The sequence below is a fragment of the Bubalus kerabau genome, chromosome 2 (genome assembly GCF_029407905.1).
Source record: "Bubalus kerabau isolate K-KA32 ecotype Philippines breed swamp buffalo chromosome 2, PCC_UOA_SB_1v2, whole genome shotgun sequence".
Taxonomy (NCBI): Eukaryota; Metazoa; Chordata; class Mammalia; order Artiodactyla; family Bovidae; genus Bubalus; species Bubalus kerabau.
The window spans coordinates 4,031,122-4,046,371 of NC_073625.1; the positions used below are offsets into that span (position 1 = coordinate 4,031,122).

Genomic DNA, 15,250 nt, shown 5'->3' on the forward strand with positions numbered 1-15,250 from the left:
ATGCACACATTTACACACACACACACACTCATTCGTGTGCACTGGACGGGCTGGAGGTGTTGCCACACTCTAAATATTGGGAGTTGCTTACCACTTTTACATCCAGTATAATCTGCCTTTAAATCCTTAGAGGTTTGACCTATACATTGTAAAAATGAATCCTGCAATTATAACTATATTAGAATAAAAGTTATAACCCACACTTTAAGCAAGTTGGAACTAAATAGCAGACTATGATGGTTTAACAGAAAGATGAATGGACCAGGTAACCAAAAAACAGCAGAGAAAACTGGCTCTCCAAGTTCATCCAGGCGTGGAAGTCAGGCTGCGCTCCCATGTGGAAATGACCTACCAGGGTTTGGAAAGATTCTGAGATAACTCGTATGTCAACCCTGCTCTTCTCCTGAAACACTGTACCCAGCCTTACACGTTAATTCTCATCCTACAACTGTAAGGTCACATACTTCTTGTACAGCCTGTGGCCACGGCAGCAGTCCATTTGATGTACCATATGACTTTTTAAAAAATCATCTTCTTGTCCCCTCTCTTTAAATGTCTACTTTCAGACTTCATAGCTTGGATGCCTTTTTATTTTCAATAACCTCAAACCCACGCCATCCAAGCTCCAGGGTCCATCAACCCCTCCAGGTGGAGGTTCCTGAGATTTCTAGACAGAGCCTCTCCCGAGTCCCAGACCTCCGTTTTCACGTCCTGAAGGTGCACGCATGCTCTCTCCACATCCAGCTTTATGTCATCCCACGGTTTCAGTAACATAAACGCAAAACCTGAGCTGATGCAATGACCAAATCCTCTCTTCCCTCCGCCAGGAAGGCTCTCTTCCGTTTCCTTCTACTGGCGCTGCTCCCGTCCCGTCGCCGGCCCTCGGGGTCCCTCGCCTCCTCCTCGGGGTCTACCCACTTCCAGGGTCTCCGTGTATCCGTCCGCCTCCCCAGAGTCACTGGTAAAGCGCAGCTCTGACGCACCCTTGCTCACAAACGTCTTCGGTTCCCCATTTCACACAGAATAAAGCCCTAACTCAGTACCTAAAGCCATCTACAAAAAGACTGTAATCTAATTTTGCAGATTTACCCTCCAAACCATGCTCCAACTTCCGTGCCTTACATTCAGTCAAACTTCTGTGTGCTCAGTTGCTTAGTCATGTCTGACTCTGCAACCCCAGGGACTGCAGGCTGCTAGGCTCCAAATCCCTCTTGCCGGGACCTCCCAGGCAAGAATATTGGGGTTGTTGTTCTTTCCTTCTCCTGGGAATCTTCCTGACCCAGGGATCGAACCCGAGTATCCTGCATTGGCAGGCGGATTCTTGATCACTGAGTCACCTGGGAAACCCAGAACCTCCTGCATCTCCTCCCAAACCCCAACTATTATCCTGTCCTTAAAAAACAGTTCCTTCCGTTTGAATGCTCCCCTCTGCCATGTTTATTTCCAGGTCAGTTTCAAAGAGGAGAGCAAATGGTTTTGTGATAAGATACCAGACTTTGGCTTCATACAGGCTGGATTCAAATTCCAGGGCCACTCGTTTCTCATCATCAGCTCTTAGGCAAACTGCTTAATGTCTCTGGTAGCCTCACTTTCCTCTTCTGTATGTAGAGAGGATGATGGTACTGGATCTATATCGAAGGACTGTGGAGGGGACAAGTTGAGTTTTAAAATGAGAAAGCACTTAACACAACTCTCATACTCAACACGCATCTGTAGAAGCTATCATTCCCATTGATCCCCACTGATCTTATCATCATCATCATTATTATTGACTTCAAGAAGATGTTCCTGTGTCATCAACTGAAATGAAAACCCCCCTCTCCTTTGTCCTTCCACAGGACACTGGCCATGCCTCTAATTACATTTATCAAAGTATGACATATCTGAGAGTTGCTAACGACTGCCTGCCTTATTTCACAGGAAGAAATTCTATAAACGTTTATGAAGTACTAAATGGCATCTAACTTATCAGTAGTGTCTACTTAGGGCTGCATTTACTCCTCAGTTATTCCATCATTTCTGTGTGTAAGAAGATGTTTCCTGGACACACAGAAAGAAGTTGGGCTTTCTTTTTCAGAAGACATGGCCATTAGTGTGCTTCCAAGTCTTAGAGGTGAGTCCAGGTAATCGGAATGGTTTAAGAAGCACTAAGGAAGACGTGCCGATCACAGGACTCATTTGCCTGACTGAAGTTCCCAAGAGCCAAGCCCCAGAGGAGCCAGCAATGCTGAAGAGGTTCTGGCTTTGCTGCCCAAGTGTAGGTAATGGGCTTAAGTAATTGCTGTCCTTGGGCAGCCAGTCAAAATGCAGAATTGAAACTATACAACGGCAAGCGCGCCTACGGAGGAAAAATTATCAACTATTGTTAGAGAAAATAATACGTGACTACTGACATTTCTTTTCTTTTCTTTCTCTTTTTTTTTATTGTTAGAGCAGGGCTTTAAGAAAGCAGGGTACTTAAGGTTGTCAGAATTTCACTTTATCCCCCTCTTGGAGGCTGTTAAAAATTCACTCAAGCTGAAACTTGCCTTTCAGGTTCTCAGCCAGATTTGTGCTTGTCTCTACTCTGTGGTTCTCCAGTGGAATGCAAGTTGTAACTCAGGGGTCAGGGCTTTTTCAAGGAGCTTTCTACAGACGGCTTCCTACCTAGATTCCCTTTTCCTGACTCGCTCCACTCTCTGCCAAAGGTGGGTTTTAACAACCAAAACAACCCCAAAGATACACTCAACAGAGAGAAGATTAAAGGCTTTTGGCGGTGTTTATACAAATAGCCACAGCAATAAGCGATACTCAACAAGTAGAAATCCATTCAGCACTTACTAAAGGGGATCACCATTTTGGAGTGTCCATAAGAGATGCAGTTGAATCGGCAGGTACTTTTGCAGCTCTCACTGAATGAGAAGTAATGACAGTTTCTAAATGTCTTTGTAGCTATGCCATGGAGGTGACAACCTGGTAGGAGGGATGAGCTAGAGCTATCCCTAGGCTGCATTTCTCTGCTAAACCCACTGATTTTCTTTAGGCTGTGAACTCTTAGCACTCAATGCTCCTCAAGGACCACCCACCAAACCATTTCCCACTGAAGACACAATGCTAGGGGGAGGGGTGAGAACTGATCATTTCTTGGTCAGTTACTATGGACCGGGCAGAATGCCAGTCACTTTAATAATCATAAGATGATGCATGAGACACTCTCCCTAGTCTCCAGTGGAAACCTATTTTAGGTGTAAATGTTGTTGTTGTTCAGTTACTAAGTCATGTCCGACTTTTATGACCCTGTGGGCTGTAGCCCACCAGGCTCCTCTGTCCATGGAATTCTCCAGGCAAGAATACTGGACTGGGTTGCCATTTCCTCCTTCAGGGGATCTTCCCAACCCAGAGATTGTACTCGTGTCTCCTGCATCTCCCGAACTGGCAGGTGGATTCTTTACCACTGAGCCACCTGGGAAGCCCACTCATGCATAAACGGGTTTAAAATATTCCCAGGCTTGCTCTGCTTATCTTAAAGCAGCTGTCCAGTGAAACTTATCATGTTGATCAGCAGAAGAGCTATCACACATACAAGAGCGTGCTGACTCTGGTAAACACATCGCCAGCTCCCAGATCCACGTGTCGGGTCATGCACACGCCGTGCTCCCCATTACCAAAGTTCCAGAACCTGGAAAAGTGCTACCATTAGCCTTTTATTATTATAAGTGTTTCTGCAGTCCTGTCCACTTGCAAACTGCTTAACAATCAACTCTACCCTTGATGTCTCCCAAGAAATCAGAGAGCTTGACATTTGTCATGTGAAGTTGCTCAGTCATGTCTGACTCTGCAACCCCATGGACTGTAGCCCACCAGGCTCCTCCATCCACGGAATCTTCCAGGAAAGACTACTGGAGTGGGTTACCATTTCCTTCTTCAGGGGATTTTCCCCACCCAGGGATTGAACCCAGGTCTCCTGCATTGCAGGCAGATGCTTTACTGTCTGAGCCACCAGGGAAGCCCGACGTTTGTTAGCTCTGTTTAATGGCCCTGAATTCCCAGGCCTAGAGTTGAAAGAAATCGTGGGGTACACAGCCAGCCAGGGCTTAAGACCCACACAGCTGCTCTGTTTCCATTCAGCCTCTCAGCAGCCCAGCTGCTTCCCGAGCCTCTCCCTGAATATATATATATATAATGTATACACGCATTATTTTTAAACACTTGGAGTTAAGACAATCCCAGGAAGAATATTGGCTCCAATTCTCCATTTTTAGTGTTAACCGCTCAGAGCCTGGGCTCCGGGCCAGCCGGGACGACTCTGGCAGGTCTGAGAGCCCCGCAGACCACGTGCCTCAGTGGGTGGGGAGCAGCGCTGAGCCCGTCCAGGGCCGGTCCTTAGCCTGTGTCCGCAGCAGGACGAGGACCGGGTGCCCCGCACGAAGCTCAGGTGTGTGCCAGCTGGGCGGGGCCTGCGGAGACGCGGGGCAGAGCCCAAGTGGGCAGAGCTGCTGGGCCTCGGAAGCTCCGCTGGAGGCTGATGGAGGACCTCTCCAGGCTGTGTGTCCGCTACAACACACATTCCAGCCATGGGAAGGTGAAGACCTGGAGACTCTGGCTTTCCCGTGGGGAGGGTTTAACCACTGTCTTAGAAAATGGGTGGCAAAGTATAGTCAGAGTCATAAGGAATAACTGTAGTTCAGCTTTGACAAACTTGGGGAGAGATATCCCTCTCTCCCTGGAGTCAGGCTGTTTTTGGTCTACCGTTCTTGAATGAGGTCATCAGCTCATAATTGTGGCATAATTGTTTACGATCCAAAGTCATCATCTCATAATGGACAGTGATTTCTTACTATGTTTTTTTTTTTTGAAAACTGAAAATTTTGACTGTATTTATTGGGACTCCCCTGAATGTTGTATTATCCTAAATTAACTCTGAAAGATGCAATTCCTACCCAAGTCCAGAGGACTATGATAAACTCAGTGTTTGATATAGTCAACTTTTTTCATTTTTTGGTCTTTTTTAATTCGAGTATAATTGCTTTACAATGCTGTATTAGTTTCTGCTATATAACAGCCTGAATCAGCTACGTGCTTAGTTGCTCAGTCATGTCTAACTCTTTTGACTGTAGCCTGCCTGGCTCTTCTGTCCATGGGATTCTCCAGGCAAGAACACTGGAGTGAGTTGTCATGCCTTCCTCTGGGGAATCCTCCCATCCCAGGGATTGAACCCAGGTCTCCCTCATTGCAGGCAGATTCTTTACCACCTGAGCCACCAGGGAAGCCCAAGAATACTGGAGTGGGTAACCAATCCCTTCTCCAGGAGAACTTCCTGACCCAGGAATCGAACCGGAGTCTCCTGCATTGCAGGCAGATTCTTCACCAGCTGAGCTACCAAGTGAGCCCCAAATCAGCTGAAGGTATTCATATCTCCCCTCCCTCTTGAACCTCCCTCCCACCTTTCAATCCCAGCCCTCTAGGTCATCACAGATCACTGAGCTGAGCAACCTGTGTTATACAGCAGCTTCCCACTAGCCATCTGTTTACACGTGGTAGAGTATATATGGCAATACCACTCTCTCAATTCTTCCCCCCCCACCCCCGCCCTCGCTCACATCCACAAGTCCATCCTGGACTTCTGTGGCTCCATTCCTGCCCTGCAAATAGGTTCATCTGTACCATTTTTCTAGATGCATTGATATATGATACTTGTTTTCCTCTTTCTGACTTACTTCCCTCTGACAGACTCTAGGTTCATCCACATCAACACAAATGACCCAGTAATGACCCAGTTTTGTTCCTTTTTATGGCTGAGTATTATCACATTGTGTGTGTGTGTGTGTATACATCTTCTGCCACTTCATGACTTTGTAGTAAATGTGCAATGATTGCTCAAAAATATCTTTCATTTTTAAACTGTGTTGTTGTTCAGTCACTAAGTCATGTCCGACTCTTTGCCACCCCATGGACTGCAGCACGCCAGGCTTCCCTGTCCTTCAACATCTCCTGGAGTTTGCTCAAATTCATGTCCATTAAGTCAGTGATGCCAGCCAACCATCTCATTCTCTGTCATCCCCTTCTCCTCCTTCCTTCAGTCTTTCCCAGCATCAAGGTCTTTTCCAATGAGTCCGTTCTTCACATCAGGTGGCCAAAGTACTGGAGTCTCAGCTTCAACATCAGTCCTTCCAATGAACACCCAGGACTGATCTCCTTTAGGATGGAAAGGTTGGATCTCCTTGTAGTCCAAGGGACTCTCACGAATCTTCTCAACACCATAGCTCAAAAGCATCAGTTCTTTGGCACTAATATTTCCACCAATATCAAGAAAGACAATTGTCTCAACTTAGAAATTATTTATGAATGAGGTATCCCTTTGCATTCCAATTCCAAACCTAATTTGTTTCTAGTATTCTGTTTACTTCTCTTTAAACAGTTAGGATCAGCTGGCCTATCTCCCACCATCATTTCATCAGCAGCATCATTTTTATCACCCGTTTCCTATAAGCCAGGCATCATCCTGAAATAGGAGTCCTAATAGCCAGGCTTGGAGGGAATGATGCTGAAGCTGAAACTCCAGTACTTTGGCCACCTCATGCGAAGAGTTGACTCATTGGAAAAGACTCTGATGCTGGGAGGGATTGGGGGCAGGAGGAGAAGGGGACGACAGAGGATGAGATGGCTGGATGGCATCACCGACTCGATGGACGTGAGTCTGAGTGAACTCCAGGAGTTGGTGATGGACAGGGAGGCCTGGCGTGCTGCGATTCATGGGGTTGCAAAGAAAGAGCTGGACACGATTGAGCGACTGAACTGAACTGAATAGCCAGGCATCACCCTGAAAATTGTACATGTGCTGATGAGAATTACTGAGATCCCTATTTTAACAGATGTGGAGACTGGGACACAGAGACTAATTCACACACGAGCAGTCATGCTGGAACTGAGACATAAGGAATGTAGTCACAAAGCCAGACTCCTTAGCACTAGGCTCTCAGTGGAAACCTCCTGCTATCCTGCTTGAGTATGTTGCCATTTCCAAAGCATTTTTTTCGGTGAATCTTTTTATTTGATTCTTACAACCACACATTAGATTTTATTTAACCCGGAAACCCCCCTTTTATTTCTTCCAAGTCTTAGAAAAATATGTAGTATTTTTTATTTTTCTGAATTATTAAGGATTTGGCTAATTTTTTTTCCAGATGAAAATTCTGAATTGAATCTAAAGTAACATGATGGACTTTCTCTACCTAAAAATGTTAAAGTTATATTCAATTGTAAATCATCCTCAAATAACTCTCTATGGCCTTTTTTTCCTATTATAAAGCAAAGTTCTACATTTTTCAGGGGGATGCTCTGAACTCCAGTAGAAATAGGGAGTGTATTTAAATGTTGTAAGTTATAACTGACTGCACTGCAGAATCAAATAGTTTAGGCTTGACATATTTATAGTTATATGAGTAGCATTTGTACTCATATGTCTACATTTATATATACCAGGCCAAATTCCAGAAAGGACTTTCAGAGGTTTGGAGCATGTACTACTGGGAATTTATGTATACCCCTGCCCTCTCTTCATGGGAAAAATAAGTAGTTTATTCTACTTTTCCATAATCTCTACTTATATGCACAAAGTTTTAAGAAAAGACATATGTGATAATGTGGCCTAATGAAAACAAATGCTAAATTTGTTACTGGATTACTGTTTCTTTGGATGCGTACTCATTCCGAGTTCTTACATTGTTCCCAATTTCTGACACATCGTCCTTAGGGAAACATGAGTGTTTTGCAGAGAACAACTGGGCTGAATTACACAGAAATACAAATACTAGAGACACCACGACTTGAATGTCTACACTGTTCCTGGAACGAAATGCCTCGTGTCTGCTATCCTACAGATGACCTTTAGGACGTTACAGGGTGGCAATGGAACAAAAGACCAGGACCTCCAGATCATGCAGAAAAACAAGGAAGCACTTGGGAGGATTAAACACCCAAGGTCACCTGAAGAACCAGATCCCATGCCTGTTTAGAACAACCTCCCCTGTGCCAGACCTGACATCCTTGTCATGAGAAATGTTCCCTCCCACTGACAAACAAGTATTCCTGCTGAACAATGAACCCACCGCCCTCCACCAAAAACAAAAACCAACAGGGAAACTTGGGCTTGGTTTCAGCTTTGTGGCCAACAAATACCTGCATAAACAAGCTCTGGGTCACCAGTTGAAAGCTAGTACTCATCAAGGTCATACATCTCAGTGCTTAAGCTGACCAAATACCTTAGGTCAGGCAGTTGCATTTCACCTTTGCATATTCAGACCAAAGAAAAAATATATTTGTTATTTTAAATCACTGGGTAGTTCTCTGAAATGCCAACAGATCACCAAAGTTATGGATAGTAATAATGTTTTTCTTAAGGTTCAGGAAGACCCCGTGAAGCAAAGTCCTGTAGGCTTTAAGATCACTGAAGGAAAAGAAGGATAAAGGAGAGAGATCTGACGTGTCGACACATAAACCCAACTTCCATTTTGGCTGACAGTCCTTTTAATTCTTTGGATTGAAGGCCCAAAATATGAGTTTTGAAACGGGAGGCCCATTTTATCTTTGGTATTGAAAGGGAGAAAGGAATAAAGTATATAACTCACAATGTGGGCCAGAGATTTTACACGTTATTTCAGTTTATCCAATAATGACCATGAATCAAGATTTTTATATTCCTATAATTTAAAGAGGAGGATGAGGCTCAAAGAATTTAAATACTTCACTGCAAATTACCCTGACTGTATAATATGGACCCAGCTCTATGGGAATCTTTGCTGCCTTCTTGGGATAAAATGGGATTTGCCTGGGAGGATTCCTGGGAAGTGATGGAAGTTTAACACAGTCCCCGAAAGCACGCATGAACATGCCCGCCTAAAGCTGAGGACGAAGTAAGACCCTTGCCAGGTACGTTCCCTTCCTAAACAAGCATGCAGAGGCTGTTTGGGAAAGATGAACCTCTGTGCCTGAGCATCAGTACCCGTCGAGCTGAAGAGAAGGAAGGAACATGACTCGCTCCTAAACGTGGGCTCGCCGTCGGTGGCCCGACTGCGGGACGTTTTCCTTCCTGTTGGTGGGACCGTTCTCCATCCTGCCTGCCACCCTCCGAGCAGCACAGAACTCTGGGATGGGCGATACTCCCCTCTGCGTTGGGCACTATTTGACTCGAGGGGCTTCCAGAGGGGTGATTTGCCTACTTTTTCTTTTTTTCCGGTGGTACAGCTTGCAGGGTCTTAGTTCCCCAACCAGGGATTGAACTGGGGCCACAGCCCTGAAAGCTCTGAGTCCTAACCACTGGACCACCAGGGACCTGTCTACTCTTTGCTTAAGCGTTTCTAGATAACACATTTTCATAACCCTCCAGGAAACCATGGCTGCCTCACAGCTGTCAGGAAGGGGACTTCTCTCATTCACACAGGAAGGAGCACAAGGCAATGAAACCTCCTCAGATGGCAGCACAGCCTTTCCTGACCGGAAGGGGTGTGCCTGGCGCTTCCTGCTGGACAGGGCACGCCTGCGCCTGGCGTGTATTTGTGCGGCTCAGCGTGCAAAATGACTCAGCTCCTTCAGACACCTTTCGTGATGGGTGGCTATCACTCTTCCCCTGACTCCTAAGTGCCCCCCAGCAGGGAAACCTCAGACCAGAGACTGTGTAATGGTGTTCTCTGGGGGTCCCAGGTGTATGTTTGGGCTTCCAGCCAGAATATGGGTTCACTGGGGTAGAGCAGAAAGAAGCTGCAATTTGCTGGTGATTCTTTTCTGGAATTAGCTGCCCCATATGCCAAGCCCCGTGAAGTTCATCACACAGCTGATTTTCAGCAAGATGGTCACCGGCCACCAGTGAGGAGGCTATGTCAAAACTCATTTAGCATATCCACATCCAAAGAATGAAGTTGGATTTTTTCCTCACACCGTGTACAAAAACTGTAACTCAAAGTGGATTACAGACCTAAATCGAAAAGCTAAAACTGTAAAATCTTAGAAAAAAGTAGAGGAGAAAATTTTCATTATCTGGGGGTATACAAAGCCTTTTGGATAAAACACCAAAAGCCCAAGCAACAGATCAAAAATAAATTAACTTCATCAAAATGATTTATCACGGATTGCTTCAGTGCATTGAATCAGATCAGATCAGATCAGTTGCTCAGTCATGTCCGACTCTTTGCGACCCCATGAATCGCAGCATGCCAGGCCTCCCTGTCCATCACCAACTCCCAGAGTTCACTCAGACTCACGTCCATCGAGTCAGTGATGCCATCCAGCCATCTCATCCTCTGTCGTCCCCTTCTCCTCCTGCCCCCAATCCCTCCCAGCATCAGAGTCTTTTCCAATGAGTCAACTCTTTGCATGAGGTGGCCAAAGTACTGGAGTTTCAGCTTTAGCATCATTCCTTCCAAAGAAATCCCAGGGCTGATCTCTTTCAGAATGGACTGGTTGGATCTCCTTGCAGTCCAAGGGACTCTCAAGAGTCTTCTCCAACACCACAGTTCAAAGGCATCAATTCTTTGGCGCTCAGCCTTCTTCACAGTCCAACTCTCACATCCATACATGACCACAGGAAAAACCATAGCCTTGACTAGATGAACCTTTGTTGGCAAAGTAATGTCTCTGCTTTTGAATATGCTATCTAGGTTGGTCATAACTTTCCTTCCAAGGAGTAAGCGTCTTTTAATTTCATGGCTGCAGTCACCATCTGTAGTGATTTTGGAGCCCAGAAAAATAAAGTCTGACACTGTTTCCACTGTTTCCCCATCTATTTCCCATGAAGTGGTGGGACCGGATGCCATCATCTTTGTTTTCTGAATGTTGAGCTTTAAGCCAACTTTTTCACTCTCCACTTTCACTTTCATCAAGAGGCTTTTGAGTTCCTCTTCACTTTCTGCGATAAGGGTGGTGTCATCTGCATATCTGAGGTTATTGATATTTCTCCCGGCAGTCTTGATTCCAGCTTGTGTTTCTTCCAGTCCAGTGTTTCTCATGATGTACTCTGCATATAAGTTAAATAAACAGGGTGACAATATACAGCCTTGATGAACTCATTTTCCTATTTGGAACCAGTCTGTTGTTCCATGTCCAGTTCTAACTGTTGCTTCCTGACCTGCATACAGATTTCTCAAGAGGCAGGTCAGGTGGTCTGGTATTCCCATCTCTTTCAGAATTTTCCACAGTTTATTGTGATCCACACAGTCAAAGGCTTTGGCATAGTCAATAAAGCAGAAATAGATGTTTTTCTGGAACTCTCTTGCTTTTTCTATGATCCAGCGGATGTTGGCAATTTGATCTCTGGTTCCTCTGCCTTTTCTAAAACCAGCTTGAACATCAGGAATTTCAGGGTTCACATATTGCTGAAGCCTGGCTTGGAGAATTTTGAGCATTACTTTACTAGTGTGTGAGATGAGTGCAGTTGTACGGTAGTTTGAGCATTCTTTGGCATTGCCTTTCTTTGCATTGAATACATTGACTCAGTTGAATACAGGGACCCAAAAATGCAAGCTGGGACTATTGCTTTGCTGGTTATCAATACCAAATAGAAAAATGTTGAGTGGCCAATTGTGTTCCCTTTAGAAACTGACCAATTCTTTCTACCCTGTTTTTTAAGCACAGTTGTGCATCAAAATACTGGTTTATGTGATTTAAAGAATAAAAATGACACATTTTCCAATATCTCAGTCAAAAGTCAGACAGCAGTTAGAACTCACCATACAGACTGTCACTTAAATTTAGTTTTATGAAGGGAAAAGACTAAATACTTTAAAACATTCAGATATTGTTAATATAATTAAAAGTCTGCTACTATCAAGTTTTAAGTAAGTAGAAGAAAACTTTTATGAACTGAGGGGAAAAAGACAGCCCCTTGGAAGTTTATGAACACTGCATTTGTAAAAGAAAAAAGGAGTGTTTGAAGATTGGTTTGGTGTTTTCAATGCTTTGAATGAACACACTCTGGAGTGGCCCATCAAAGAAGGGTATTATCAGGGCTGTGATATGTCCATTGCCTGTGTGGCTGCTCGGAGGCCTCCAAGCTTCTGAAAGTAGGCTCCTAGCGTAAACCATCCCGTGCTCACTGAGTACCTAGAAGCACTCCCTTTGTCCGCTTTGCTCTTTCATCTCTGGCATGCAGTGATGAGTAAACAAATAATTTGCATTTTTTTTGCAATAACAGAGTCATTTTCATTAGTGCTAACACGTGCAATCGAGGTGGCCCTGCATGCGTGCACACGTCACCACACACAGTGGCCCCTTTTCACCTAGAATTGACCTCTTCCGCTGCGAGGTGGCTGGCCTAGCCTCAAAGCGGAGAGAAGCTCACTTGATCAGATAAAGTCACTGCTGGTGGAAAAGAAGCCTCCTCCCTAGTCTGTCCAGGGTCTTCTACATTGTCCTACAACTGACTGCCTGGCTCTAGCAGGATTGAACCAGGGCAAGGAGGAACGGAAGAAGGAAAATTTAGACGATCACTCAGATCATAGCACTGCTATACATAAAATAGACAAACAACAAGGACCTACTGCATATCACAGGGAACTATAGTATCTTCTGATAACCTATAATGAAAAGGAATCTGGGAAACGACATATGTCTGCAGCACCTCGCACCGAAACACTGTAAACTGACTATACTTCAATAATCTTTTTTTATTTTTTTTAAAATTAAAAAGAAAAACACCCTTCAACAAACCTCAGATCACTGAAAATAACCAAACAATCACATCTATATTTTTGCCAATACTTTACTCTCCCAGTCTACCCAAAAGATATTATTATTATCTTTACTCAGTCGTGTCCAGCTCTTTGCAATCCCAAGGACTGTAGCCTGCCAGACTCCTCTGTCCATGAGATTTTCCAGGCAAGAATACTGGATTAGGTTGTCATGCCTTCCTCCAGGGGATCTTCCCCACCCAGGGATCTTGACCAGTGTCTCTTGTGGCTCCTGCAATGCAGGCAGATTCTTTACCATCTGAGCCACTAGGGAAGCCCCACCCAAAAGAAATAATGGTGGCGAAAGTGACAAATTTGATGTTAATGACTCTTTTTTCTTTTTCAACTGGTAGACACCTGGCAAGAAATGTATTTCCAAAAGGCAGAGCCAGAGACGTGATTTGTCTGATTCATAGAAAAATGAAAATGCAGGGTACTTGTTCATAAATGAGTAAGACTTTTAAGATGGTGACAGAAAGGCTCTGGACCAGGCATGGAGTCCCGCAGAGCGCAGGATCACTGCCTGGCTGCTGCCCACGAAGCCAGTCTTGCCAAAAGATAAGCAAGAAAGGAGGCGGGGGTCTGCCTAACCCATCGCTGGATCTGTGGTCTGAGAGCTGGTTTGACTTCTCTTGGCTGAACTCACAGCTTAACAGTGACCTGTGTCACTTCTGCATTTATAGAAACCAATGCCCAGAGAAAATCCATGACTTGCCTAAGATCCTGAGTTGAAAGAGCCAGAACGCAATCCCAGGTACCCTGACTCCCACACTGGCATTCTCTCCCCGACGTCACACTCGCGTCTCCAGTTTCAAGGTAAATCATCAGGAAATAGTAACTACAAAAAAGGAGGGGTAGGGAAGGACGTTACCTCATCAGAACTTCCTTTTCAGCTCTCCTGTGCAAAGAACAAAGTGAAAATAGATGTCAAATTCCTTTTCTGAGTCAACGCTTCCAAGTCCTAGTGTAAAGACATCATATGACTTCCAAACGCTGAAACAATTAGCTCTGCTGAGAACTGACTCGAGCCCTTGGAGTTAGCGATTGGAGACCAAGCTGGTTGTTGGTGGATGGTTATGAGGCAACGCGTTAGGAAACTAATCAGTGTTCCTGCACAAATATTTAAAATAATTCTGAGATAATCTGAACTTTAACACAGAGCTTGCCAGACACATTTGTAATCTGAACCCAAGGTTCTAATAAGTTACTGCCTTTTGGCTGTCCTTCAATGTCAGGGACATTTTTAGAAAGATTAGCACTTGAGTAGAAATGAAGATTGACATTTTCAATGTAAACATGAGACCTGGACTTTTTTACACAAAGAGAATGCACGTATCTTCCTCACTCAGGTGTATGTATAAATTTAGTATATCAAAATATCTCATGCAAGGACACGGTCATTGGAAGATACTGCATGAATCAAATATTTGATGCAACTTTACAAGCCTATTTTAAAAAAAAGAGTTCAAGGTAGGCTGCAGTGAAAGAAAACCCTTCAGAGTGGCAAAGAACAGCTGCCACGCCCCTTTCGACATGGCACAAGTTTTAGGATCAGATAGATCTTCAGTTCAAGTCTGAGCTTCATCTGTATTTTAATTGTTTGAGCCTTGGCTAACTTATCTGCAAAATGGGGTTGATACATTCAGCCAAACAGCTGAATCAGATGCTTTCTAGACATCTCAGAGATTCTGACATCTATGATTCATACACCTTTAATTATATCTTATTGAGTTGCCTCTCAGAATTTTCACTGAGGGGTTAAAATTAGTTTTGCATGTCTGCTTTCCATAACTTTATGGTCTGTAGGTAGCAACAAGGAAAAACAAAATATTTTCTGGCTTGGATAAATTTTGGCATAATTATAGGTCTGGAGTTTGGGAAATGAGGGCCAGAGGAAAATGGTGCAGAGGCCTGTGTAACCCAAAGTGTCCGAGGCTACCGCACTTACATCTCATTAACTGCCAATTACCGTATTCATAATTTAACACAAAAAGGAAAAACACAAATGGATTTTAAAAAAAATCCCTCTTATCTAGACTTTAGTTTATACTTGGCTTCCAAAGGCAGGATTAATGCAATAGGTTGAGAAAGGGGGTAGTTAGATTGAGCAATAAAAACACTTTTTTTGATAGCATATGAGGCTATAAAAATGGCTTGACTGAATCTATTAGCCAAAGATAAATAATACCCTGCAGGAGGAAAAGAAACAGCTTTTTCTGGACCATAAGGCCTGGTATGTTTTTCAAGACCTTGCTTTCACTGGAAATATAACATATCCATTTAAAGAGACTTTTTTTTTAAAGATTTCTCTTTTGGTGTGGACCATTTTTAAAGTCCTTATTGAATTTGTTACAATATTGTTTCTGTTTTAAGTTTTGGTTTTCTGGCAGGTGGGCTCTTAGCTCCCCAATCAGGGATCGAACCCATGTCTCCTCCTGCATTGCAAGGCAGATTCTTAGCCATTGGACCACCAGACATATTTTTTAAATGAGTGATTTCATAACATTTCTTGCATTGGAAATCTCGTCCCTATTCTGCTAAGACCATGTTCA

The 15,250-nt window shown here is 44.1% G+C and overlaps 1 protein-coding gene across 13 annotated transcripts in view; it reads right to left on the reverse strand.

The window, feature by feature from the left end:
• The window catches only part of THRB (thyroid hormone receptor beta), a 444,462-nt gene that overhangs the window by 317,040 nt on the left and 112,172 nt on the right, over nt 1-15,250 (reverse strand). Inside the window, exon 1 of one of the 13 annotated variants that reach the window (XM_055566909.1) lies at nt 13,570-13,595. The exons of the other annotated variants lie outside the window; for them this stretch is intronic. The gene's annotated coding sequence lies outside the window, so the exon portion shown is untranslated. Of the gene's footprint in view, nt 1-13,569; nt 13,596-15,250 lie in introns of those variants that run through there. 13 annotated transcript variants of the gene reach the window in all.